A 12,130-nucleotide genomic window follows, 5' to 3' on the forward strand; every position below is an offset into this window, starting at 1 on the left:
GTAGGTCTGAACTTAAGTACTAGTCCCCTTGCTACAATAGACCCAGTTTGATATCTGGAGGCAAGCTTTATGGCTTAGGACAAATCATAATTTATTTCTGATAACCCAAGGCCAAATATCAGTAAAGTTGCCAGATCATGAGTACTATATGCTAGAGTAGCTCTGGGACCAGATTCAGTAAAAGATACATAAAGACTCCAAACCAGGCTTGCAGGTCTTTCACATTGACTATATATTTGATTAAGTTCAGTCTTTACAGAAAAATGAATATTGGGACTACGACATGAAAAAAAACCTGAAAATGACACCAAGGATTATTTTGCTGAAATTTGCTTTTTGGGGATGGGTGGATAGAAGTGTTTGTTTTAAGAGAGCAAAACCACTGGCAAAAGACTAAGATCTCTCCACTGCTCCTGGAAGTTACCTATGCTAACATGTAATGTGCTTTAACAGTCAAAGGCCTTTTAAACAAACAGAATTATTCAACTATGTTAAAAATTTCTCCAGTACTTCAACTCAACAGCTTGGGAAGGTACTGGGGTGAAGAAAGGGAGCAAGAATTGTGGCAGCCAGAAGTCCAAGAAGGAGTTTAAGCAAAAATACACTTCTGTATAATCAGCTGGTTGTTTCAGTTCCTAGTATTTACATAATGATCTGTAAGTTTAAACAGAACATAAGCTCAGGAATGCAGTATTTCATCCCTCACTCCATAAAGTAGCAATAAACTTCCTTTTTCCATTTCACTGATGTATTAAACATATTCCTTTGTACTTAATACCTACACTAACATGCCCTTCTAACAATAGAAACAGTGCATAACTCTAATAGAAGCAAGCAAAGTAATATAGAATACACTCTCGTAACAGTCAGTCATGCTTTAAACAACATACCACTGAAGGAGAAGAGATAAACACCTTAAGAACCACTCTCAACAACTGAAGACACAGACTTGAACTCTCATCACATATTATTGCCCTGTGTCCATATGCTCTTTCCAGCAGACCCATCCCTACTAGCCAGTTACATAATGTAGAATTGCATAACTGTTGTATTGATCTCAATATAACTTTGGAAAAATCAGTCCTCTTCTTGAGCACATCTCTCATTAAAAATCCTGTCTTGTCATCATAACACTGAGACTGCCCCAGTGAGTCAGGGTCCATCTTTTTTACTCCCACCTCTCCTCCAGCATTAATAAGGTGGCAATTCTGCTAACAGGCTGTGTATGCAATGGCTAATGTTGAGCAGAATACATAGTTGTCTTTTCCCAATATAGATACAAGGACAACTGAGTTACTAAAGCCATGCTGGTGGTCCCTGTAACATCAGATACCCTGATCAGGAATAACTGGATACCTCAGGGTCCAATTAAATAAAAGTGCTGAAAGTAGGCAAAAATATGTTAACATAGCAAATAAATCTGAATAACAATCTAGTGACCCAATTGCAAGTGAATCCTGGCAGCTGTGTAGCTATAAACATGGAACAAAAATGACAAATTATACAATGTTAATACACTTTAAAAGATAGTTGCTTACCTGTTCTGTAACTGTTGTTCTTTGAAATGTGAGTGCTGGGGTGTATTCCACTCAAGTATGCATGTGCCCAGTGCACTGAAGCTGGAGAATGTTGCCTAGCAGTACCTGTAGGGATGGTGCTTGCGCCTTGTGGCCCTTAGCCCTCCCTTGATGATTTAAGGGCAGCACCACCCTGCCACCCCTCAATTCATTCAGTATGAAGATCAAGAGTAGATACTAATGCAGAGGGGATGGAGGGTGGGTCATGGATACACATCTGCACCTACATCTCAAAGAACAACAGTTACAATACAGGTCGGTAACCATCTTTTCTTGTTCAAATGGTTGCAGGTGACTCACAAGCACTACTTGTAAGAGGTGGGGCTCAGAGTCTACTACACTAGACGCAGTAGTAACTGCATAGTGCTTGGTAAAAGAATGTATAGCAGACTAGGTAGCAGTCCCACAAATATCCAATATAGAAACATTACTGAGGAATGCTATCAATGTCACTTGGGCCTGTGTTGAATGACCCTACCAGCTCTGTAGAGGCATGGACTGAGCTATGTTATTTGCTCATATAATAACAAGATATCCACCCAGGAAATCATTTGTGCAAAGACCCTTCTGACCTTTCATTTGATTTGCATAGGAGACATCAGATGAGGTGATGCACAAAAAGCCATAGTCCTCTCTAGGTAAATTGCCAAGCACCATCTCACATTAAATGTGTGAAGTCACTGTTCATCCAGATTGGAGTGTGGTTTAGAAAAGAAAACATGTGAGTAAATCATTTGATTAAAATGAAACTGTGACCAAAAAAAACAAAACTGGATATGGCCACAGAGCCACTTTGTCTTTGAAAAACTGCATGAATGGAGGCACTGCCATTAAGGCCTGCAGCTCACCTACTTTCCTTGCAGATGTTATAGCAACAAAGGTGGCTGTCTTCTAGCACAGAAGGGACAGAGAAAAGGTTTCCAGGGTCTCAAATGAAGGTCCCATAAGGGCACCTAAGACAGTGTTAAGGTCCCACAGCGGAACTGGCTCTTTCACAAGAGGGTGGAGATGAAATGAATACTCTTTTAGAAAGCTCACTATCATGGAGTTCAAGAAAACTGACTTCCCTTGGATGAGCAGATGAAACACTCAGCTGCTAAGTGAACTCTCAGTGAACTGAATGAAAGACCAGAATACAACATGTAACAGGCACTCCAAAATGTCTTGAATACAGGCCAGCATTGGCTGAATTCCCCAAGCTAGCGACCACACTGAAAAAATTGCTTCCACTTGGCAAAAAAAGTTGCTCAGTAGAGGGCTTCCTACTATTAAGCAACACTTGAACAGCTTCCGAACATGGTTCCTCTTCCTCATCTAGCCACGCAGCATCCATGCCACAAGATGCAGAGTGCTGAATGCTGGATGCAAAACTCGACTCTGGTGTTGAGCCAGTAGATCGGGATAAAGAGGACGAGATATGGGAAGTTAAGTCGACAGACTGAGTAGGTTGGAGAACCAACATTGTCTCAGCCAAGCTGGTGTGATGAGAATCAGTCTGGCATGATCCAATTTCCGCTTCAGAATGACCTGTGGGATTATTGAGTTCAGGAGTGGGCATATAGAAGAGCTGATCTACAGTTGAGGTGGAAGGTGTTGATTAAGGAGCCTGAGAGCTGCTCATGATCAAAATTGATGGCACGTCTTGTTTCTTGTTTCAAACAGGTTGATAGTCGGAATGCCCCATTTTGCGAAGATGGGAATCAGCACTCTGGACTTCAAAGAGAGTTGGAGAGTTGGTTGAGAGCAATTGAATGGATGGGACATTTTTACATTTTTCACAGACTCAGAATTTAAGGCCAGAAGGGACCATTAGATGATTTAGTCCCACCTCTTGTATATCACAGGCCCTTATATTTAACGCAGTTACCCCTGTATTGAGTCCAATCACTAAAACATGTCTTCAAGAAAGGCATCCAATCCTGATCTGAAGACATCAGGAGATGGAGAATCCACCACTTCCCTTGGTGGTTTGTTCCAATGGGTAATCACCTTCACTGTTAAAATATTGTGCCTTATTTCTAATTTGAATTTATCTGGCTTCAACTTCCGGACATTTGTTTTTGTTATGCCCTTCTCTGCTAGATTAAAGAGCTGTTTAAGTACCTGGTATTTTCTCCCTGTTAAAGTACTTAGACCCAGTAACCAAATCACCTCTCAAAAACTTATTTTTGATAAGCTAAACAGATTGAGCTCCTTTAAGTCTCACACTGTAAGGCACTTTCTCCAGCCCTTGAAACCTCTTTAGTGGCTCTTTTCTGCACTGCCTAATTTTTCAGTCTCCTTTTTAAAATGTGGTCATCTGTCTCACCAAAGCTGTATACAGAGGTAAAATGAACTTCCTACTCATTATTCCCCTGGTTATACATCCACGGATTGCACTAGCCCTTTTTGCCACAGCATCGCACTGGGAGCTTATGTTCCATTGCTTGTCCACTATGACTCCTAAATGCTTTTCAGAGTCACTGCTTCCCAGGACTTAGTCCCCAATGCTGTAGGTGTGGCCTGCATTCCTTGTTCCTAGATGTATAAATGAAGGTTACTTAGCTGTAACCAAGGTTCTTTGGTAACCAACACATATTCACACTCATGGGATGCTCCAACTGGTGCAACCTGAATTGGTAGAATTCTAACTAATTGGAGCACTCGTGCGCCTCCCCCACCCTTCCCTTCAGTGAACGTCAAAAGTTCCACAGTGAAAGTATAAAAAAGGGCATGGCACTCCAGCCGCCTGAGTTCCTTCCCTCACATTCCCAAGCCCTTGGTAAGTAGGACTCTGAGATAGTGGAGAAAGGTAGTTGGGGAGTGCAAATGTGCAGAATCCATCTAATTAAAATGGAGGTTACTTATTGTAACAGGAAGTTCTTCGAGGTGCATGGTCCTTATCTATATTCCACACATGGGTACATATGTGCTATGCACCCAAGACCAGAGATTCTTCCAAGCAGCATTGGTTGGCTCGCACAGGCGCTGTAGGTCTCCTCGTGCTTCCGACTGAGGATATTAGAGACAGCGAGAGCTGATGCCTCTCCAGTTCCTTGTCTTACTGCAATCCAACAGGATCCGAAGCAGTAGGAATGGAGGGTGGGCCTTGATATACAGATAGCAACAACACATCTCAAAGAACTTCCAGTTACAGTAAGTAACCTCCATTTCTTCTTTGAGTGATAGTCCCTATGTGTATTTCACACACAGAGGATTGGCAAGCAGTGCTCAGACTGGAGGTGGGTGAGAGGAAGCCGGTAGCAAAGACGCTTCCAGTACTGCAGATACCACTGTTGCATCCATAGCTGAGGCATGAACTAAAGCGTAGAGCAGCAGTTCTCAAGCTGCGTCCCAATTAGCACACAGCTGTGGCCCAGCTCAGCTGTGTAGTAAAGGTTGGTCCGCGTCCCCAGGGTCTGCAGGGTTCCCAGCTGCCTGGCACAGATGGGTCCGAGTTGCCCCACTGCCCAGCGCTGAGGGGTCTGATTGGGCGCCCCACTGCCCAGAGGGGCAGGGGGTATGGTTGCCAGCCAGCCCCGCGTGGTGTGAGTCCGGGTCAGTGCTGCAGGGTCGGAGATCTGTGGTTCCCAGCCAGCCCCATGGGGTCAGGGCCCAGGGCAGCCACCCAGCCCCACAAGCTCCGGGGTCAGGGAGCCATGTGGCGGAGTCTGGGGCAGCCACCTAGCCCCGCATGGCAAGGGTCAAGGCTGCCCTGCCACCTGGCCCCTGTGGCCCACAATGTGTAATAAGTTGAAAACCACTGGCATAGAGAGTAGTAAACTTGTGGAAAGAACTCCAAGTGGCCACCTTGCAAATGTCTTGTAGCAGGATGTCATAGAGGGTGCTGCAGAAGTGGCCTGTGCTCTCATGGAGTGAGCTGTTACACTCCCAAGGTAGGGACTTTTGCTATCCTGTAGCACTCTAGGATCCACCCTGAAATGCACTTGGAAATCTTCTGGGAGGATATCGCTTGCCCACACAGTCTCTCTGCTATGGCAATAAAAAGTCTCAGTGATTGTCTAACGGGTTTGGTTCTTTGCGGGTAGAACGCCAGGGCATTCTGGCCATCAAGGGAGTAAAGTCTCTTGTCTTCAGCAGAAGCATGAGGTTTCATGAAAAATACAAGTAAGTCAATACTCTGAGTGATGTTGAATTCAGAAACAACGTTGGGGAGAAACTTAAGGTATAGGCAAAGGGAAACCTTTTCTCTGTGAAAAACTGAGGAGCAACCATAATGTCACCAAGCTGGCTGACTCTCCTGGACGAAGTAATAGTCATTAAAAATGCCATCTTCATGTACAGGTGGGTCATAAAACATGTTGCCATCGGTGCACAGGGCAGACTGGTGAGTGGTGACGGGATGAGATTTAGGTTCCATTAAGGTATAGGTTTGTTCACTAGTGGGACGGTCTAACCCTTTCATAAACTGTACTGTAGTTGGATGAGCAAAGACAGAACATTCACCTGCTGGAGGGAGGAAGGCACTCATCGCTGTGAGGCGGACTCACAAAGAACTAATGGAAAGATCTGAGGTCTTCAAGGACAGGAGATAATCTAAAACAACTGGAATGCTTACAATGTATGGAGAACGTTGGTGAAATTGTATCCAGGCTGAAAAGTGCCTCCATTTGGCCAGGTAGCAGGTTCTAGTAGAATCCTGCCTACTTTGGGTAAGGATAGCCTGAACAGGAGCAGAGTATGAGCAGTCTATGTCTGAAGCCCATCCAAACCTCAGGCCATGAGATGGAGAGAACTTGGACTGGGGTATCTGATTTTTCTCCTATCCTCGGTTAGGTGGTCCGGGAATGGATGGATCTTGATTAGGGGGTGGGCAGACATCATCAGAAGCTCTGTGAATCAGAGCTGCCAGTGGCAGCAGGGTGCTAGGAGAACAACGCTGGCTCCATTGCAAACATAACTTCCCTATGACCTGTGGAGGCAGGGGGATGGAAAGAAAGGCAAAGCTGAGGTCGTTTGTCCAGGACAGTGTCACCTGCGAGCCATAGCTTATGGCTCCTCTATAGCAATATAGGGGCAGCTTTCTGTTCATTTGGGACACAGAGAGATCCCATTGCAGTGTATCCCATTGTGTGACTCTCTCATTTAGGACAGTGTCATGGTCCTCCCACTTGTGGTCCACTGAGAAGCGTCTGCTTAGTTTGTCTGCTAGGGAGTTAGGAATACCCAGAAGGCAAGCAGCCTGTATTGTGATGTGGTTCCTGATGCACCAGTTCCAGAGTTTGATGGCTTCCAGGCAGAGGGGACGAGATCTTGCTTCACACTGCTTATATAGGTGTTGATATTGTCCATCATCATCTATATATGGAATGAGCATGTGAGTGGAAGGAAGGCCTGGAGCACAAGGCAGACCACTCTCAGTTCTAGCATATTGATGTGCAGTCTGGCCTCCCACGGAGTCCAGGTACGCTGAGCAGTGGGGTTGTTCAGGTAAGCACCCTACCCGAGGAGGGAGGCATCTGTTACAATGCTGGGTTGGGGATGGAAAGTTTGAAGGGAACTCCCACCATGACCTTTGCTAGGTTTGACCACCAGGCGAACGAGGCTATAACTCTGGTGGGAACGGTCACCTTGGACCCGATGTGGTCCTTTCCAGTCAATAGATCGAGTGGAACCATGCTTGCAGTTAGCAAAAATTGAACCTGGTGAAAAGTCTCATGTAGGTCTATGCAGCGACCTGGCCTAACACCTGCCTGGTGTAGTTCTCACCCTGTGGGCAATGTGGGAAACTGGGTTGCTCATTATACAAAATCTGTCTGTGTGGAGGATTGCTCCCATGGAAACAGAGTCCAACAGCTCTCCTATAAAGTTTATCGTCCTTGAGGGTGATAAAACAGATGTTTATGCAAATCCTAGTGCTGTCAGAAACTGAATGAGAAACTTTGTCATCCAACCTGACCATCTGACATGAGTGACCTACCAGGAGCCAATCATCTAGGTATAGTAAAACTGTGTAGCCCTGGCCTCTCATGTGGTCTGCTGCCACAGACAAAACTTTTGTGAATACTCTGGATGCCTTATCTAGCCCAAAGGGGAGGATTTAAAACAGGGAATGTTCCTGGCCTACCATAAAATGCAGGAATTTCCTATGTGAGGGATAAATGTCTATATGGAAATATGCGTTCTTCATGTCGAGAGCTACGAACCATATCCCCTCCTCAAGGGAGGCAACGATCGATGCCAACATAACTATCCTGAATTTCACCTTTCAAATAAAGATGTTGAGTTTCTGAAGATCCAGAATGGGTCTCCACCCTCTGTCTTTTTTGGGAATCAGGAAATACAGGGAGTAGAGCTCACACTCATGATACTGAGGTGGGGTTTGTTTTACTGCTCCTCAGTGTAAAAGGGATTCTGCTTCCTGTTGAAGAATCATTTAATGAGAATGGTCCCCAAACCCAATGGGGGGGGCGTGTGAAGAGGGTAGGAGAGGAACTGTATGAAGTATCCCAGATGGATAATCTTCAAGACACAACCATCTGTTGCGATCATCCACCAGTTGTGTGAAACAGCCCCCAAAAATGATGGGGGAAGAGGTGGGTAGCATCAGTAGTAGTAGGCAGGTCTTGACCGGTACGCCAATAGTGGCCCTTAGCAGGTGGATGGGAATGAATAGAGACTGTGGAGATAGAGGGGGCTGAGAAATGAAGCCTTTGAATCCTCTGGCATTTTCACAGATGCTCAGCTGGACACTAGTAATAGGTTCATGAGGAGGGGGTGGCCTTGGTCTATAATATTGCGTCTGCTGTTTCCTCTTGGGGGCTGGAGTTCCCCCAGGGAATGCAGTCAGTCTTGATCCTTTAATGAATTTAGGGACTCATCCAATCTCTCATTGAAGAGATTCAATTAATCAAAGGGGATGTTCTGGATGGTGTTCTAGACCTCTCTAGGAAACCCAGATGATTGCGTCCAAGAATCCCTCCTCATGACTAAGGTACTGGACAGACTTCTGGAAGGTGTATCCATTGCATCCACTGTGGTCTGGTGAACTGTTTTGCCACTATCTTTTCCTCATCTATAAAGGACTGAACTTAGGCTCTATCCTCTGTGGGAAGCTTGTCTATGAAGGTGGGAAGCTTGCAAGCCTGGAATAGTTATTCAAGTCGTATTTCACTAGTAGAGTCTGGTAGTTAGAGACACGAAATTACAGGCCTCCAGAGGAAAAGATCTGTCTCTCCAGGAGGTCCAGCCTCTTAGATCCCTTGTCTGTTTGGGTGGTCCTTTGATAGTATAACCGAGCCCTTTCTGTAGCTGCCTCTACCACCAGTGAGTTGGGAGCAGGGTGGAAGAACAAAAATGCAGTTCCCTTAGTGGGAACAAAAAAAAATCTCCTCTCAGCTCTCTTCAGGGTAAGGGCACCGGATGCTGAAATGTGCCTAACCACTCTGGCCAGTTCTAGGATGTCCTCATTCATTGGGAGGGCCATCTTATTCAGTCCTTGAGGTTGCAAGATATCCAGGAGCTGGTGTTGGAGGAAGTCCAGGACGCTCAACGGGATCTGGAGGTCATTGGCAACATCTTTGCAGTAGCGCCCATTGGCCGGGAATGGCGAACCACAGTCACTGAGAGCTGCAGGCAGACATGCCTGTGGACGGTCAATGTAAACAAACTGTCTCGCGGCCCATCAGTGGATTACCCTGATGGGCCACGTGCAGCTCGCGGGCCACAGATTGTCCACCACGGCACTATGGTCATCCGGTGGAGACAGAGAGGAAGGAGCGCCCACTTCATCTGGGGATGATGAAGACACCTATCAGAACCATTGGTACCTGCCGATGCAGGTCAACCTCTTCCTGGGGTTGGCAGGAGGGAGAGGAGCAATACGATTCTTGAGACGAGACCCTATGCCTGCCATAAGGATCCCACAGACCTCAATAAGGCCAGAAGAAGGGGATGATCAGTTGCGGAGGACCTCCAGGAAATTGGTTCGTACAGTCCCTGGGGAGGTTGTGCCCGGAGGAATAGCGAACATGACTCCATAAATGTCTATCAGGGCTCAACTGTCTCCATGGAGATACCAAAGCTGCTAACCCATCCGACTCATCTGAGCCTGAAAATTGCTCCACTTGTAGCAGCGCGACCGTCAGTACTGAAGCACTCCTGCCAGACAATTGGAGGTGAGACAGCTCCTGGGACATCAATGTAGACTCTTCCTCAAGAGAGACAGGGCAGAGAGAAGTGGATACTATGGATAAGGGAGGAATATATCCTCCAGTGTTATGTAAGTCTCTATACGCCCCAGTATCCGAGGGGTTCCAGCAGTCAAGTCCGATGGACCCAGTGCGTCCACAGAAGCAGAGTGGTCTTTAGGGGAAAAATGCCGGTACTGACAATAAGTCCAGACCAGCACTCATACAAGGAATTGGCAAATGTCGGTCCTCATGCTTCGGTACCCGGGTGACTGATGGAACCAGTGTATCTTTCTCTTTATGTGCTTTGGCTTCCAATCTGGGGGAGTTTAGTGGAGTCAGTTCTTTAGGTTCCATGCAAAAAGTCTCACCCAACCTGGACAGGCTCTGGGAGGGAGTGCATCTCTTATACACCATCCTCAATGGGGATCTGTCCTTATGCCCATGAGAGTGCCCTCTATTCTCATGGGACTCCCTAAAAGAAGAGTCTTTGGGCTTAGGTACTGGAGGCTCTGCTCCTAGGCACATGCTTGGAGGGGCACTGCTCGTTAGTTGAGACTGACACACAGGCCTGGATCGGAAAGGTGCCTCAAAGACTTGTCCATCAGGTGCTTTCTCAGGCAACGCTCACAGGCTTCTTGAATTCTGGGTGAGAACGAGTGACAAATACTGCACTTTGCAGAAATATGTGCCAGACAGTAGAGGCAGCCCTGACGTTCGTCACTGATTGAGAAGGAGAGAGGGCAAGTGTCATAGGTTCCTTCCCCACTCTGAACTTTAGGGTACAGATGTGGGGACCTGCATGAGAAACCCTAAGCTTAATTACCAGCTTAGATCAGTATGCTGCCACCATCCAAATATTTGAGTCATTTGGAAAACTCTGTCTTCCCCCCCAAAAACCTTTCCCTCCCTGGGTAGCCTTGAGAGACTCCTCCACCAATTCCCTGGTGAACACCAATCCAAACCCCTTGGATCTTAAAACAAGGAAGAGTTACTCATTCCCCTCCCCCTTTTCACCCCACCAATCCCTGGTGAGTCCAGATCCAATCCCCTTGGATCTAAACACAAGGAAAAATCAATCAGGTTCTTAAAAAAAGGCTTTTAATTAAAGAAAAGAAAGGTAAAAGAAAAAAACCTCTGAGAGAGATTAGCATACCAGCTACTCTCACAGACAACAGATTCAAAACACAGAGGATGTTCCCCTAGGCAAAAACTTAGTACACAAAAGAATCCCCAATTTGATTATTCCTCTAATTGCACAAAGACAAAGTCACAAAAGAAAATAAACATAAACCTATTTATGCTTTTCTAAAACTCACTACTCTGATAAGAGGCTGGTTCCTTGATCTTTTCCACTCCGGCTGAAACTGACCAAGACAAAGGGACTTTCCCTCCTTCCTTTTCAAACATCCTGTCCCCTCATTGGCTCCTCTGGTCAGGTGTCAGCTAGGCTAGGTGAACTTCTTAACCCTTTACAGGTAAAAGAGGCTTTAACCCTTAACTATCTGTTTATGACACAAGTGATGCAATTCTTGAAACCTGGGACTCTAGGCATAGTCCCCAACCCAGGGAGGGATTCCCCAACCGGGGACGGACTCACACTCTCACTCTCACTCTCACACACACACACACACACACACACACACACTATAGTTACTATACTATGCACTTTAACTAACTAGTAAGCTAAGAAAAATAAACTATTTACAAATATTTATTTGCTGTATTTACAAATAAGTGTTTAGTAAAGAGTTGCTTTATTTTTAAGATACTACAAATATTCTAATATATAATTAACTGGTGCTGCATACAGATCTATATCATACATAGAAAGCCAAAAGAAAAACCTTTTTCCATTTATGACTATAGCATTTCTATGTGGACTCTTTTCTGGAATGTAACAGTATATACCTTCTGCATCTCTAATGAAGACCTTTTTTCTAGTTATCCCAAAGTTCTATACTCCATGCTGTTTGTTGCAACAAGTTCAGTACCAGTGAGAGGCTCCATTAGTCCTCTTGACAGGTGAATTAAATCTGGGCCATGCTGGCACTATTAATATTACACTGGCCTTGTCTTGTCTTATCTTGTTTATCACTCTCTGAATGAGGGGAAATGCATAGATAAATGCATGTACTAGAAAGGCCTCTGATATTGATTCCCTGTCTTTGCCTGCTCTCGAGCAAAATTTCTGACACTTCCTGTTGCTTCTGGATGCAAACAGGTATATTATCAGATTCCTCCATAAACTGAAGAGGTCTGTTATTACAAAGACCACACGTGCATCTGACACACTCAGATGATCCGCAAGGGTGTTTTGTTCCCGCATTACAAAAATTGCTATTTGGTGAAAAAACGGTTACTCACCGTTGTAACTGTTGTTCTTCGAGATGTGTTGCTCATATCCATTCCATGTAGGTGTGT

Source organism: Mauremys mutica, chromosome 3 (assembly GCF_020497125.1).
Source record: "Mauremys mutica isolate MM-2020 ecotype Southern chromosome 3, ASM2049712v1, whole genome shotgun sequence".
In the NCBI taxonomy this organism is placed as follows: Eukaryota; Metazoa; Chordata; order Testudines; family Geoemydidae; genus Mauremys; species Mauremys mutica.